The following is a 17,404-nucleotide window of genomic DNA, read 5'->3' as shown; positions in this document are numbered from 1 at the left end:
ATTCTCTTCAGTTCCAATTCTCTTACAGAATTATTTCACATCACTCTTTTCTATTGGATTCTGAACGACATAATAGTCTAAGGATACTCTAATATTGCTGTTCATTCATACACTGTAACTGATGAAAGAGAAAGATATGACACTTACCTCCAATGGTTTCATCTACTCCAGTTATACTACGGTATAAGAGAACAATTTGTATCCTGAACAGTATGCACAAGCCAATCAGAAATACAACTGAGAGAGAGCAAGTGACAGATGCGATAATTGATGTTGTGAAAACTGTACTAGAAATATCTTGACTTTTTTCTGTTGGAGAAATAAAGAGATTACAGTGATTTAACAGCCTTTCATCGACTTTTAAAATATTTAAACTACATGTAATATTGGACCCTGGGAGCCTTTCATAAGTTTGTAAGAATTGTCAGATTTATTTGAAGACTAAATTTATTTTCAAAACCACTTTTCTACAATGTAGTAACAACAGAATGCATTGCCTCCTGTTGATGTGCATTTATAACTCAGATCCCGAGGAAAGTTCAGAGGCAATTGATAGAAAAGACTAAGCAAAATCATCTGATTAAGTAGATATTACAAAATGTCTTAACAACATATACTATCAGTGAAAAGTTTTAGAACACCTCAATTTTTTCAGTTTTTATTAATAATTACACAGTTTAATGTCCCACGTGTACTTTGAAATGAAAGCATAGAGCAAATACACAAGTTAAAGGGAATCTGTCAACTAGTTTTAGCCCTATAAACTAAGCTTATAGGCTGAAAGTAGCTGACTTGCTGAATCCGATGTTTTATCATTCCCTTCCCCTCCTTTTTCCACATTTTAGGGCTCAAATCTTCTGCTGCATTGGGAATGAATAATATTAATAAAAATAATAAATTAACTATATTTCACCAAATTAAATCTAGATATTTGACTCTTCAAAGTAGCTACCTCTAGTTGATGCAACAGCTTTACACAATCAAGGCATTCTTTCTACAATTCAGGTATTGTTTAGAAAATTCTTCCCAACATTGTTTCAGAGGTTCGCACAAATGTGCTGTACTTGTAGGTTGCTTTGATTTCACCTTACTGTCCAGTTCATCCCAAACAAGCTCAGTGGGGTTTGTCTGGAGACTGCGCAGGCCATTCCATTTTTGAAGCTATTGGCTTCTTCTTGTCATCTTACATAGTTCTGACATAACCTAGAAGTATGTTTTGGATCACTGTCTTGTTTTAATGTGAACCTCTGACCAACTAGGTGCACACCAGAGGGTATTGCACGGCATATCAAAAGGCTGTGTTAGCTTTTTTGTCCAGTGTGCCAGTCACCCTGTGTGAGTTGCCAACTCTGGATCCAACAAGAGAGGCCCAGACCATCGCACATCCTCCTCCATGTTTGACAGTTGGTGTCACACACTCAGGAACCATCCTCTTACCTACTCAATGGTGTACAAAAACTCTGCATGATGTATCAAAGATGTCAAATTTAGATTCATCAGTCCATCAGTAGTTTGCTAGAGGTGCTGCTTGGCCCAGGCAAATCTTTTTTTTTTTTTTACTTTGTGGGGATCTTAGCAGGGGCTTTCTTACTGATACTCTGCCTGTCAAACCAGCAGATATATGTCTCTTCATCACAGTCAAATTTTTTTTACTACAGTATTTTTTACTACAGGAAGACGTGCTTGAGGATTTTATTTTGTGAGGCGCAGATGACGCAAACTGTTGACTCTACATCAAATTTGCTAACTGCATGATAATATTTGATCTTTGTAGATTTCTATGTGCTGAATTCAAATATTACATTTGTTTATTCCAACCAGGTCTACTGTTCATTATGTGTCTACTAAACACATATGACATATCTATATGATTGACATATTAAATACATGAGCTAGAATCTGAAGATTGACTAAAAGAGATATCCATGATTGATCCCTTCAAACAACATTACATAAACAGAGCCAGAACTGATAAATAATATTGTAATCTTTCATGATTTCAGCATATGAATAAATGAGGTATTATACATTAATCTTATTGCAATATAATTACTTCAATAGACAGTTAACATTCAATTAATTCAACAGGCAGTATACTTGTGAAAGAAGGTGCGAGGCAAGAGTGCAAGAAACTGGACAATATAAATAAGTCCTACAAAGTAGAAGCCTGCAGATTTAAGTCATGGACTACATTGAGTTTCTACACGAGATCATCATTATGCAAAGAAGAAACCAGACGTAAATGCTATGTGACACTTTACACTTTACACGATTAAATAACTGTTACCATGAGGCCGGTCACGGACCACAGGTGGCAGTGGCGCGGTTCGCCGCAGCGTTCTGGGATGGTGTTGTGCCCACGTTCAGGTTGGCAAGCGGCAGCGCCGTGCACCGGTGTGCGGGCGCGGTGTGTGGAGCGCGCATCCGTGCACGTGCATGTCTGCTATGAGAGGCGTGCATGCTCTACCTCTGTGAGTTCTAGTGGCTGGCTGGGAGCTCCAGTCAGCTGGCCTGATTGGTCTCCGCCCAATGGGGGGAGACTCCTGAATATAGTCTGGCAGCTGCTGATAGCAGTTGCCAGTTATTGGTTCCGTTCCCTGTGTGTCTGACTTCGGTCCTGCTCCAGTGAAAGTTACCTTGTCTCGATCCAGCTCTGCCTGTGTTCTGGGGTCTTCTTCTATCAGCCTAACCTGTCGGTACTAGTAAGTTGTCATCTGCATAAGTACGGCGGTTCCTTCCTGTCCTGCCACTAGGCAGCGTAGGGTCAGTGTTGGCGACCTGGACCTGTCTACCTTTGGGGCTACCTCCAGGAAGGGACATTGGCGTGGGTGAGGGTCAGGGAGCTCCGGGCCGTGTGTACCTGTGCACACTACTAGTACTGTAACAATAACGTTTGATTGATTAGACTAGATACCAAATACTATTTTTTTAATAGTTGTAAGTTCATTGCTACACATTCTGACACTAACGTACCATCTCGTCATACATATGGGTATGTCTTACATGCTAATATGCAACATGATACTGAGGTATGTGTAAACAAATATTTCTCATTTGTTAAAAAAATTTAACCTGATGCATCAATTCTGGCATCATATTTGGAATCAGCACCTTCAAATTGTATAGGATCAGTACAGTTAGGTCAGCACAAAAAAAAAACGTCATATGCAGACCAGTGTAACTTATAGTTTGTACTGTAGAACCTCACAACCAAAGTTATGATGACAAGACAGCCAGTAGAGTTCTGTTACACAAATACTGTTATACCATGGAGTTGCCATATGACAGTATATAAAGATGGCATCTCATAATAAAGAGGCAAGAAGTCAGGAAAACGGTATCCCTGGTCTGTCTGCTGTTAAACTCCTATCTGTGGGGCACTCACCCTGATAAGGGCATCCCCACTCCATGGCAGCTGTCACCTACACAGATCCCTGTTGCACCCTAGCATAAATAAACCACATCCCAACGTGTTACCCAGATACATGACATCCAAAGGTCTCCTTCTGCATGGTGCATGAGCATTAATGTCTTTTACACAGGGAAAGTGGAAAAAGCCACAGCCAGACTGCTCAGCTGGCAGCTTATCTCCTGGAAGAACAAAAGGATTGTGCACTGAAATTTATTGTGATTGATCATTTTTTTCCTCCCCGATGTCATTTGTAGTATAAAGTTGTGACGCCCTCATATACATGCAACAGTTGCCTAATCTGACCAAAACTGGCTCAGTTTGGACAACTTTTTTATTGTGCCATTCTAGCATAGGAAAGAGAAGGTTAGGATCAGTTTATATAATCTTCAACAACTGCACGAGCGCCAACGTCACCACCAAGGTCATTAGTGCTCATGCAGAGCATTTGGACAGGCACAGTTCTATGTAAAGTGCTGAGCGGGGAGCATTTATACTCAGCAAGAATCCCACGATCCAGCAATGTTTTTAATGCTTACTGAAAGTCAGTGATAAAGAGAAGTGAACGAATAGTAAATGATTTTTTTGCATTTACACAGATAATTATTGCTCAAAAGTTATACACGGTATCATTGGCTATTCACACAGATGCGAGAAACTGATTTTATGTTGATTATACAGCCACGATACGTAACTAAATTGTCCTTCAAAACTGTGAGAGATTACAAAACTTGTTCACGTTAACAAACATGTAAATAAAAAGTTGACTTGAGTCTTTACACAATGCACATACATTGTTCAAAAGTACTTTAGGCACTTGCTTTTGTGCTTGTGAGTGTTTGTTGTTGACCACTGCAGAAGCCAGCTGTAGTCGCCCATCATGTTGGGGTTGAAGTGGCCTTGATATTGTTTTTCCAAGGTGGCAATATCCTGGTGGAATCTTTCCCCATGTTCATCACTCACGTCACCCAACAAATCCAGATGAGAATGTAAGAAATGAACTTTGAGCGACATTTGGCAGCCGAGTTGCTGATACACTGCTAACATGTTGCTTACAAGTTCAGCATGGTTGTCAGCCCGATGGTTGCCAATAAGGTTTTGCACAACTTGCGCAAATGCATCCCAAACGGAGAGTTCAAGCGTGTTCAATTTGGATCTGAATGTGTCATAATGCATTAATTTGTGGATTTCAGAACAAAAAACAATTCCTGCTTTTAGTTTTGGCTTTTCCTAACTTGTCCTCCCGATACTGAAAACCATTTCCATTATGATCCATAGCAACAACAGTTTTTTATCATGCCCAGCTTAATGTGAAGTGGTGGAAGGTACACTGACATTGGATCAACTAGTGATACATGTAACACATTGTATCTGTCAACAGCGTGCTCAACTCTGGATGGCCACTGCGTCACTTTGTAATAATTGCTTACAATCAGGAGAAACAATTTTTTTACTTGTTCTTATTTGAAAATCGAGCAACATTGGTCTGCAGAAATAGTAGTCCAAGTAATGACTGCTATTTCTGTTCATGTCATAGGCACAGCAAATGGCATTGCCTTCCTCTTGCCATTGCCATTGAGCCACTGTGTCTGAGTCAGAGTAGAACATGGTGCAGCAGATGTGAGATGACCATCTTATGTCTTGATCTCCAACTTTACATCTAAAATAATATTTGTAAGGAATCTTCACTCACTGTCTGTTTTTTGCACTGAACACATGTGGTATTTTTGCAACGTGTGACAAGCGGAAAGAGGCCTGCACTTGCTGAGTGGTTTCTAACATGTGGCTGAGGAGCCATGTCACAGTGGCAATGCATGCCGCACGCTCTTTGTAATCTCGCACACCATTGAAGGTATACACCAGGATCTGGATGACAAATGGAATTAGGTGATCGTGACGCCAGTGCCTGGATTAAAAGCGCTTGGTAGCTAAATAAGATGTACCCATGTATTTAAGCAAATGACAAGCACACTATTTACTTTCAGGCACCAGCAAATATACACCTTGCATATACACAGTTTAACACTTTATGCACAGATAAACAAACCTTCCCCCTTAGCTCAGGTGCATTTGAGCTAAAGGAGGAGCTATATATAGAGAGAGAACTGATGAGAAAATACCCCTTTCTTCCAATTAACATTAAATTTCCCACCATGAAACACTGTGCTCAGGTTTCCTTCAGTGCTCACAAAATTCCTATGAAGATTCTCTACTGCTTGTTTGAATCTTTGAGTCTGTTTTTCTGTCCGATAGAAAGCAACGCTGGCTTGAATGGACTTGGGTTTGGGAAAGCAAGCAGCTTCTCAGCTTCTGTGTGATTTATTAGCTGCTGCACACAAGATTGCTCTAAATTTTAGACGGAAGAAGCCCCCTCCTTTCTTTTTCCTCTCTCCGGAGGGGGCTTGTCAGAGCTCAGCTCTTATGGTATTTACAATGGGGAACTGCCTAAACAACCTTACATCCTTAGTTCCTCATCGACAATGCAAAGGGGAAAGCCATCTGCACCCTACCCAAGTCAGTCAGTGACTTTGTGCCAGACAGGTAAAACACTGTGATGGGAAGTCTGTGTGCACCCACAGCATAGGTGGGTCCAAGGAACCCAAAGACATTAAACATGAAGAAAGCACAGTGCCCAAACATGGCAGACTTTCACTGCGCCGAGGACATAGGCCTCTGCCCACACCCTTAGCAATCACGGGCATAGAGCAGACTCCGATGCTAGCACAACTGTGAATGTCTCATGAATGCAGTAACGCTCCTCCGGTTTGGCCCAAACCAGTGTCTCAGATAACTGTGGTAACAAAACAGAAAATACATGTTGCCCAGTGCTGATCCCATGACCCCAAGCTGGAGGAGGAGGTGGCATTACAAGGCCAAGACACCATGACCAGGAACCGCTGTAGTCTGTGTGGGAAGTATGTGAGCGGGCCCTGGGTCAGGCTTGGTCCCAGCAAACACCTTGTGCGGGCGAAGGTGCCGCGAGAGACATAGCAATGGGGAATTCATGTGTCCACACACTACTCATAATATTTGGGTGCTGGATACCTCATCGACAATGCAAGGGGAAAGCCATCTGCACTCTGCACCCTACCCAAGTCAGTCAGTGTATTTGTGCCAGATAGGTAAAACACCGTGATGGGAAGTCTGTGTGCACCCACAGCATAGGTTGGTCCTAGGCAACCCAAGTCATGGACCATAAAGAAATCAGAGTGCCCAAACATGGCAGACTTTCACTGTGCCGAGGACATAGGCCTCTGCACAAGCTCTCAGCAATCGCGGGCATAGAGCGGACTCCGATGCTAGTGCAGCTATGAACGTCTCATTTCTGCAGTATCGCTCCTCTTATTTGGCCCAAACCTGTGTCGCGGATAACTGTGGTAACGCGAGAGAAAATACATGTTGGCCTTGGCCCACAATTCATGCCCTAGTCAGTCAGTGTTTTTGGGCCAGATAGGTAAAACACCGCATTGGAAAGACCTTGTGCACCCATAGTATAGAGAGACCCCTGTAACATTCCAGTAGCAAAGGTATAAGCAGACCCCAGTAACATTTCCGTAGCAGATGTATAGGCAGAGCCCCTGTAACATTTCTGTAGCACAAGTATAGGCAGACCCCTGAAACATTTCTGTACCAGAAGTATAGGCAGACCCCTGTAACATTTCTGTAGCAGCAGTATAGGCAGACCCCAGCACTATTTCTGTAGTAGAAGTGTAGGCAGACCCCTGTAACATTTCTGTAGCAGACGTATAGGCAGACCCCTGTAACATTTCTGTAGCAGCAGTATAGGCAGACCCAGGTAACATTTCTGTTGTAAAAGTACAGGCAGACCCCTGTAACATTTCTGCAGCAGCAGTATAGGCAGACCCCTGTGACATTTCTGTAGCAGCAGTATAGGCACACCCCTGTAACATTTCTGCAGCAGCAGTATATGCACACCCCTGTAATATTTCTGTAGCAGCAGTATAGGCAGAGCCCTGTAACATTTCTGTAGCAGCAGTATAGGCACACCCCAATAACATTTCTGTAGTAGAAGTATAGGCAGAGCCCAGTAACTTTTCTGTAGTAACAGTATAGGCAGTACCCAGTACAATTTGTGTAGTTGAAGTATTGGCAGACCCCTGTAACATTTCTGTAGCAGAAGTATAGGCAGAGCCCTGTAACATTTCTGTAGCAGCAGTATAGGCACACCCCAATAACATTTCTGTAGTAGAAGTATAGGCAGAGCCCAGTAACTTTTCTGTAGTAACAGTATAGGCAGTACCCAGTACCATTTCTGTAGTGAAAGTATAGGCAGACCCCTGTAACATCTCTGTAGCAGCAGTATAGGCAGACCCCTGTAACATTTCTGTAGCAGCAGTATAGGCAGACCCCTGTAACATTTCTGTAGTAAAAGTACAGGCAGACCCCTGTAACATTTCTGTAGCAGCAGTATAGGCAGACCCCAGTACCATTTCTGTAGTAGAAGTATAACCAGACCCCTGTAACATTTCTGTAGCAGAATATAGGCAGACCCCTGTAACATTTCTGTAGCACAAGTATAGGCAGACCCCTGTAACATTTATGTAGCAGCAGTATAGACAGACTCCAGTACCATTTCTGTAGTAGAAGTATAGACAGACCCCTGTAACATTTCTGTAGCACAAGTATAGGCAGACCCCTATAATATTTCTGTAGCAGCAGTATAGGCAGACTCCAGTACCATTTCTGTAGTAGAGGTATAGGCAGACCCCTGTAACATTTCTGTAGCAGAAGTATAGGCAGACCCCTGTAATATTTCTGTAGCAAGAGTATAGGCGAACCCCTGAAACATTGGTGTACCATTAGTGTAGGCGAAGTCTGGAAAAATTAGTTAGATAGCAGTATAGGAGAGGGCTATAAAAATTAGTGTACCAAGAGTACAAGTGTACTTCTGAAAAATGTATCAACCAAGAGGGCAGGTGAAACCCAGAAATATTTCTTAAAGATACAGCTCGCTGTGCCTTAATTTGCAACAGAGCCTGGAGGCAGCCCAGTGAAAAAAATTGGTTTCTGGTAAAGTATCAATACTTTTGAAAATGAAAAATTGTAAAAAAATTGTAAGCAGAGCCTTTTGGTTCGCAGAAAAATTGGCAGTTCAGCGTGATGACATGATGTTTCAGGAGGAGGAGGAGGAGGACTAATATCCGAGAGTGATTGACAAAGCTAATTCCCCCCTTTTTTCCGGTGATAGAGAATGCTTATTTATCCGTTTGCAGCTAAAAGAATCTTTAGGTACCACTGCTTTCCGCCGAGAAGAGAAGTCTGGGGAAATCCAGGCTTCATTTATCTTTATGAGTGTAAGCATGTCGGCACTGGCAGTTGACAGGCGGGTACGCTTATCCGTTATGATTCCTCCAGCTGCACTAAACACCATCTCTGACAAAACGCTAGCGGCAGGCCAAGCCAGCACCTCCAGAACATACAGCGCAAGTTCGTGCCACGTGTCCAGCTTTGATACCCAATAGTGGTATGGAGCAGAGGCATCACGTACGCCGGTAGTATGATTGGCTACGTACTCCCTCACCGTCTTTTTACAGTGCTCCCTCTGACTTAGCCTTGACTGGGGAGTGGTGACACAGTCTTGCTGGGGAGCCATAAAGCTGGCAAAGGCCTTGGAGAGTGTTCCCCTGCCTGTGCTGTACATGCTGCCTTATCTCCGAGCCTCCCCTGCTACTTGGCCCTTGGAACTGCGCCTTCTGCCGCTAGCGCTGTCAGATCGGAAGTTTAGCATCACTTTTTCCACCAGGGCCCTGTGGTATTCCATCACTCTTGTATCCCTTTCCTCTTCGGGAATGAGAGTGGACAGATTCTCCTTGTACCGTGGGCCGAGAAGGGTCTACACCCAGTAATCCGTGTTGGCCAGAATGTGTCTAACGTGAGGGTCACGAGAAAGGCAGCCTAAAATGAAGTCAGCCATGTGTGCCAAGGTACCAGTACGCAAGACATGGCTGTCCTCACTAGGAAAATGACTTTCAGGATCCTCCTCATCCTTCTCCTCCTCCACAGCCAATACACGCTAAACAGATGGGAGGCAAGCAGCATGAGTACGCTCTGCAGTGTGCCCAGCTGTCTCTTCCCCCTCCTCCTCCTCCTCCTGCTCCTCCCCTTCCTCCTCCTCCTCCAAAACGCGCTGAGACATAGACATGAGGGTGGTCTGGCTATCAAGTGACTTACTGTCATCCCCTATCTCCTGTTTCAACCACAAAGCGTTAGCCTTTATGCCTTGCAGCGAGCTTCTCAGCAGGCATAGCAGCGGGATGGTAACGCTAATGATTGTCACATCGACGCTCACCATCTGGATAGACTCCTCAAAGTTTCCGAGGACCTGGCAGATGTCTGCCATCCAGGCCCACTCCTCAGTAAAGAATTGGGGAGGCTGACTACCACTAAGCCGCCCATGTTGGAGTTGGTATTCCACTATTGCTCTACGCTGCTCATAGCGCCTAGCCAACATGTGCAGCATAGAATTCCAGCGTGTGGGCACGTTGCACAGCAGTCGGTGCTCTGGCAGCTGAAACCGATGTTGCAGGGTCTTCAGGGTGGCAGCATTCGTGGTGGACTTGCGGAAATGTGCGCAAATGCGGCGCACCTTGCTGAGCAGGTCAGACAAGTGCAGGTAGTTTTTCAGAAAGCGCTGAACCACTAGATTGAAGACGTGGGCTAGGCATGGCACGTGTGTGAGGCTGCTGAGCTGCAGAGCCACCACCAGGTTACGGCCTTTGTCACACACGACCATGCCCGGTTGGAGGCTCAGCGGCAAAAGCCAGAGGTCGGTCTGCTCTGTCAGACTCTGCAACAGTTCGGGGGCCGTGTGTCTCTTGCCAGCCAAGCTGAGCAGTTTCAGCATGGCCTGCTGACGCTTGCCCACCGCTGTGTTGCCCCGCCACGCCACACCGACTGCTGTCGATGTGCTGCTCACACTTCTTAATTGAGAGGTAGAGGTTGCGTAGGAGGAGGGGGAGGGTTTAGAGGAGGTGGCATAGACCTTCGTAGATACCAGCACCGAGGTAGGACCCGCTATTCTGGTTGTGGGTAGGACGTGAGCAGTCCCAGGCTCTGATTCGGTCCCAGCCTCCACCAAATTCACCCAATGTGCCGTCGGGGAGATATAGTGGCCCTGCCTGCCAGTACTTGTCCACGTGCCCGTGGTTAAGTGGGCCTTCCCAGTAACCGCATTGGTGAGGGCACGATTTATGTTGCGGGAGACATGCTGGTCTAGGGCTGGGATGGCACACCGGGAAAAATAGTCGCGACTGGGGACCGAGTAGCGTGGGACCGCTGCCGCCATCATGTTTTTGGAAAGCCTCTGTTTCCACAAGCCTGTACGGCAGCATCTCCAGGCTGATTAATTTGGCAATGTGCACGTTTAAAGCTTGTGCGTGTGGGTGCGTGGCGGCGTATTTGCACTTCCGCTCTAACGCGTGTGCTAGCGACAGCTGAAACATTGCTGGATGGGGTCGAGGACAGTGGAGGTGAGGGTGTGGGTGCAGGCCGGGAGGCGCTTATGCCTGTGTCCTGAGAGGGGGGTTGGATCTGAGTGGCAGGTTGGAGCACAGGGGAAGAGGCAGTGGTGTGACCGGAGGCGGTGAACCGCCTTCGTCCCACCTTGTGGGATGCTTGGCCATCATATGCCTGTGCATGCTGGTGGTGGCGAGGCTGGTAGTGGTCACTCCCTGGCTGATCTTGGTGCAACACAGGTTGCACACCACTGTTCGTCGGTCGTCCGCGCTCTGACTGAAAAACATCCACACGTTTGAACACCTAGCCCTCTGCACGGAGGCTTGGCGCGAGGGGTTGCTTTGGGAAACAGTTGGGAGATTCTCCGCTGTGGCCCTGCCTCTAACCCTGGCCACCCCACTGCCTCTTCCAACCTGCCCTGCTGCTGCACTTGCCTCCCACTCTGAAGCCCTGTCCTCAGTAGGCTTAGCAAACCAGGTGGGGTCAGTCACCTCATCGTCCAGCTGCTCTTCCTCCGAATCCTCTGTGCGCTCCTCCCTCGGACTTACTGCCCTTACTACTACCTTACTGATAGACAACTGTGTCCCATCATCATCATCCTCCTCACCCAATGAAAGCTCTTGAGACAGTTGCTGGAAGTCCCCAGCCTCATCACCCGGACCCCGGGAACTTTCCAAAGGTTGGGCATCAGTCACGACCAACTCCTCAGGTGGGAGAGGAACGATTTTTTCCCACTCATGGCAGGGACCCGAGAACAGTTCCTGGGAGTCTGCCTGCTCATCAGAATATGTCATTTTCATGGAGTGAGGAGGCTGGGAGGAAGGAGGAGCAGCACCCAGAGGATTCAGAGTTGCAGTCCCTAAGCCAGGAGTAGTGGACTGCGTAGAAGACTGGGTGGTCGATACATTGCTGGATGCATTTTCTGCCATCCACGACATGACCTGCTCACACTGCTCTGTTTGTAATAAAGGTCTACCACGTGCACCCATAAATTGTGATATGAAGCTGGGGACCCCAGAAACTTTCCTCTCTCCTAATCATGCAGCAGTCAGCTGTGATTCACCTGGACCAGGAACTCGGCCTGTGCCCACACCCTCACTTGGACGTCCGCGTCCACGTCCTCAACCCTTACCCCTACTCCTCATCATGGCGGATTACGAATACAGCAGAGGCCAAATAAATTACCCCACTGTGCAGCACTGACAACTAAGCCTTAATTCACCGCAGACAGAGACATGTAGATAGCAGAGCTCTATGCTGTTACTAGGAAAAAAGTAACCCATTGTCTTGCGCTGATACCTAGGGGTAATTTACTGCTCACAGAGACTTGTAGATTATAGAGGCTGTGTGGAGTGGGAAAAGACTGTAAAGCCAGTGGATAGTGCTGGTAACTGCGGCGATCTCAACCCCAAAAACAGAAATGGTATTGTGAGACGCTCTGCACAGCGGCTGAGCTGAAATACTTTAAAGTGGCCCCGGTAATATTACAGTACTGTTTAGCGGTGAGACCGCTGTCTAATTCAGTGCAGACAGAGAACGGTATAAATAAGTATGGAATTATTTGTGTGCACTTTCACGCTGAGCGGTATTTTAACGCAAACTCCAGCAAGAAAAAAAAAAATTACGGAAGGCTGCAAACAGGCCTAGCTGTGTAATAATATAATGGAAGCACTACAACTCCCAGCAGCCACCCAGTAAAATGCACACGTTCAGATGTTGCCCTAAGAAGGAGCTTTATTTTTTTTTTTGGACAGAGGATACAGACTGTATAGTATATATCACTTTCCCTCTAGAAGTGGCTCTGGCCCTACACTGTGCGTCTAATTTACTCCAGACAGAGAACAGTATAAATAAGTATGGAATTATTTGCGTACACTTTCACGCTGAGAGCGGTATTTTAACGCAAACTCCAGCTAGAAAAAAATATTACAGAAGGCTGCAAACAGGCCTAGCTGCGTAAAACTTTAATGGAAGCACTACAACTCCCATCAGCCAACCAGTAAAATGCACACGGTCAGATGTAGCCCAGCGAAGGAGCTTTTGTTTTTTTTGGATAGAGGATACAGGCTGTATAGTGTATATCACTTTCCCTCTAGAAGTGGCTGTGGCCCCAACGCTCTGCGTCTAATGTACTACAGACAGAGAACGGTATAAATAAGTATGGAATTATTTGCGTACACTTTCATGCTGAGAGCAGTATTTTAACGCAAACTCCAGCCAGAAAAAAAAAAATACGGAAGGCTGCAAACAGGCCTAGCTGCATAATACTGAAGCACTACAACTCCCAGCAGCTACCCAGTAAAATACACACGGTCAGATGTAGCCCAACAAAGGAGCTTTTGTTTTTTTTGAACAGAGGATACAGGCTGTATAGTGCATATCACTTTCCCTCTAAAAGTGGCTGTGGTGGCCCTACACTGTGCGTCTAATTCACTGCAGACACAGACCGGTGTAAATAATTATGGATATATTTGCATACACTTTCACGCTGAGAGCGGTATTGTAACGCAGACTCCAGACAGAAAAAAAAAAATTACGGAAGGCTGCAAACAGTCCTAGCTGCGTAATACTGAAGCACTACAACTCCCAGCAGTCACCCAGTAAAATGCACACAGTCAGATGTAGCCCTAAGAAGGACCGTTGCAGTTCTTGAAGACAGGAACTACCACTACCACTTTCCCTATCTCAGCAGCAGCTTTTTCCCTAGACTCTGTATGATAGATATGATAGACTGCAGACTGAGAACGCTATAGCTGTAATGGCCTGCACAGCCCGAGATGGAAAAAAAAAATTGTGCAAAACTGCTCCCAGCCAGCTACACAGTTATGCACACGGTTAGATGTGGCCCTAAGAAGGACCGTTGGGGTTCTTGAAGACAGGATCCTACACTAACACTATCCCTGAATAAGCAGCACTATACTCTCCCAGTGTGTGTCTGAGGTGAGCCACAGGCGGGACCACTTTAAATACTCGGCAGTCACTTGATCTCGCCAGCCACTCACTGCAGGGGGGTGGGATAGGGCTGGCACGTCACAGGAGGAAGTGGTAATGCCTTCCCTGCATGTCTATTGGCTAGAAAATGGCGCTAAACATGCAGGGAAGGAAATGGAATTTACTCGGACGAGTGTGCTCGCTTATCTCTAAAATTTACCAGAAATGTAGCAAAAAGTTGCCTGGATGGTTAAAGGGGTTGTCCCGCGAAAGCAAATGGGTCTATACACTTCTGTATGGCCATATTAATGCACTTTGTAATGTACATTGTGCATTAATTATGAGCCATACAGAAGTTATAAGAAATTATTCACTTACCTGTTCCGTTGCTAGCGTCCTCGTCTCCATGGTGCCGTCTAATTTTCGGCGTCTAATCGCCAAATTAGACGCGCTTGCGCAGTCCGGGTCTTCTTCTTTTCTCAATGGGGCCGCTCGTGCTGGATGCCGACTCCGTGTAGCTCCGCCCCGTTACGTGCCGATTCCAGCCAATCAGGAGGCTGGAATCGGCAATGGACCGCACAGAAGAGCTGCGGTCCACTGAGGGAGAAGATCCCGGCGGCCATCTTCAACCGGTAAGTAAGAAGTCACCGGAGCGCGGGGATTCAGGTAAGCGCTGGCTGTGCGGATTTTTTTTTAGGTCCCTGCATCGGGTTTGTCTCGCGCCGAACGGGGGGGCTGTTGAAAAAAAAAAAAACCGTTTCGGCGCGGGACAACCCCTTTAACACAGCTTCGCTTACTCATCTTTAGGCTGAAACAGACACACTAACAATATAACAAAACAGCAAAGACATGCTACATTAACGGCATAGCATGCTGCAAAATTTAATTTAGAAAATTCTGGATCTGTACTTCATATTATTTTTTTTACAGTATGGCTACAATTATATACAGAATGTAGTCAAATAGACTGATCCAGGACTATATTGTACTCAATAGCGGTGCTCTATATTGAAATGACAATAGCATAGTTAAAGGGGTTGTCTCGCGGCGAAAGTGAATTTTTTTTTTTAAATGGACACCTGCATTATGCCCTGTGAAAAAGAAAGCATTTGTTAGTTTTTAAAAAGCACATTGCGCTTACCTGCATCAGCGTTCTGCAGCTTCTTTATTTCTTCTTTTAAAGATGGCACCGCTGGTCTTCTCCCACGGTGCACCGCGGGTCTTCCCATGGTGCACCGTGGAGTTTCTTCTTCTGTCTTTCACGTTCCATTGCCAATTCCAGCCTCCTGATTGGCTGGAATCGGCACACGTGACGGGGCGGAGCTACGATGACGACGCGGTGACCTGCTCTCCGGCACGAGCGGCCCCATTCACCAGGCAGAAGACCGCACAGCGCAAGCGCGTCTAAAAACGCCAGAAGGCAGCGAAATTAGACGGAGCCATGGAGACGGGGACGCTAGCAACGGAGCAGGTAAGTGAATAACTTCTGTATGGCTTATATTTAATGCACGATGTATATTACAAAGTGCATTAATATGGCCATACAGAAGTGCTGAACCCCACTTGCTGCCGCGAGACAACTCCTTTAAATAGGAAGGCATGGATCTGCTACACAATGGTACAATATTACAAATGCTTATGGGCCATATTAAAAGTTTTGTATTGGTGCCCTGAATGTTAAAGTTACACTTCTGCTTGTCATTCTGTCTTAGCAATAAGGGAATATCAGATACAAGCTACACTTTGGACTTTGATAGCATACATTGGCTTGATAAAATTTAGTTTCTTACCTTTCAGTTTCAGAACAAATAGTTTGATGTCGCCACCGATAGGAGTGCGAAGTTGGCACTTATATGGATACTTGATATCATCGTCACTTACATTTATTAAGTGCAAATCTCTACACAGATTCAAATTTTTGCATTCTGTTGACCTAAAGAAAATTGGGAAACCATAAATTTGTTATATTAAGAGTTTTATAAATTTAAATAATAAATAAGTTTTTTCATGGGAAGCTATTATCACTTTGCAGCCACTATAAGATCTCACCATATGTGCAAACTGTGCAAGAGGTGCAAATAAAAGTAGTGCACATAAAGATATGTCGCTCTGCTATGCTTGCAAATTGACTACTTGGGGTTCCTATGATATTCATTTTATTTACCAGACTTTTTAAATGCATCTGATTAATGGAGTGTGTTTAGAGAGTGAAGAAAAATATATAAAAATGAAGTGCATAAAATGATGCATAAAAATTTAAGCCAGGCAGCATTCAACTACTTCCTGCAATAGAATTGCAGTCCATAAATGCTGGACTCCTGTGTATTCCAGATCAAGCAGTTCAGACACAAAATTTAGATGCAATCCTGCAATCTTGTTGTGCCTTCCTAAACCAACAGTGTATCTTTTGTGATGACAGCAAGGAGGTCTTTTGGGACTCGGAAACCATCTCAATAGTAGAGCTAGTAAGGTCAATGGAACAAGAATAGCTTTACCAATACAGAGAATGTCAATTAGCACTGTACTTTACATTACATGGAATCTCAGTTGATTCAGTGCAGAACTTAATAAAGCTCAGTATGTATAACACAGATATAGATGAATATATCCAATATGAATCAAAGATGAGAAAACAATATGGCACTCACCAAGATTCAATATATGTCATGTAGACATATATTGTGACAGTGTTCTGTTTAGCAGAAACCGAAGCTACATAACATTCCATTCTAGGTGTTTTAGTGGTTACAGCACCATCTAGCTGTGTTGAAAATGTATTACAACTTGTTTTCTATCATAAAGAGTGATGTATTATGGGTAGTTTGCAAGGCATTGTGGGAAGAAGGAACTTTCAGCCAGAACTTCCAGTCAGAGACAGACTTCTCTTTGCTCCCTCCTCTTCAAAATCCACCATCCTTGTAAAAGCATATCTGGTAAGAAAGCTACCCTTGTTTCTGAGACAGTATGTTATGCAGAGCTGTTCAGTAGCCAGTTGTATTGTTACTCAGGGAGTTATAACTGTTTAGTTAGCCATGCAGCACTATGTGTAGCAGCCATTTTGCCATGTGCCTTCATGTTAATGTTATGTAATGTTTCCTATGCATCATACTTATACAAATTATCTGTATTCTTATAGTTTTACCAATCAATCAATCCACGCATTATCACAAGCCTCAATCGCATCTAATGCATGCTTGTATGCTACGATCTGTTAGCCAATAAACCTGTCAGATTAAGAAGAACAGTTTGTTTATTTGGAAGACAGAAATGATTAAGCTGAATGTTTGACTGCACACTGTGTGAACGTGTAAGAAGACAGAACAGACAGTGCTAGGACAGAAGCAAGGTGCATTCTCTTAAGCATTGGTATGGCAAACATTTACCTCACACATGATGCTTTATCCAGATAAAGCTTTAGTATCGTAACTATGTATGTTTACCTGAATCTATACAAATAAATGCTCAAGAAGACTTGGTGAGTGCCATATTAATACCTCTTCTTCAATGCAAATTATTAGCACCTAATGTAGTGACCCAGAGGGTACGACAGGGTAATCAGACACTCAGAAAATTGAATATCTGTCTATG

At 44.7% G+C, this 17,404-nt stretch overlaps 1 pseudogene; it reads right to left on the bottom strand.

Annotated features, from left to right (window-relative positions):
- The window catches only part of LOC136577853 (interleukin-18 receptor 1-like), a 106,137-nt pseudogene that overhangs the window by 27,041 nt on the left and 61,692 nt on the right, over window positions 1-17,404 (bottom strand).

The sequence above is a fragment of the Eleutherodactylus coqui genome, chromosome 1, assembly GCF_035609145.1.
Source record: "Eleutherodactylus coqui strain aEleCoq1 chromosome 1, aEleCoq1.hap1, whole genome shotgun sequence".
Classification (NCBI taxonomy): domain Eukaryota; kingdom Metazoa; phylum Chordata; class Amphibia; order Anura; family Eleutherodactylidae; genus Eleutherodactylus; species Eleutherodactylus coqui.
The sequence above is the reverse complement of the archived record's forward strand: the minus strand, read 5'-3'. Positions and strand labels throughout refer to the sequence as shown.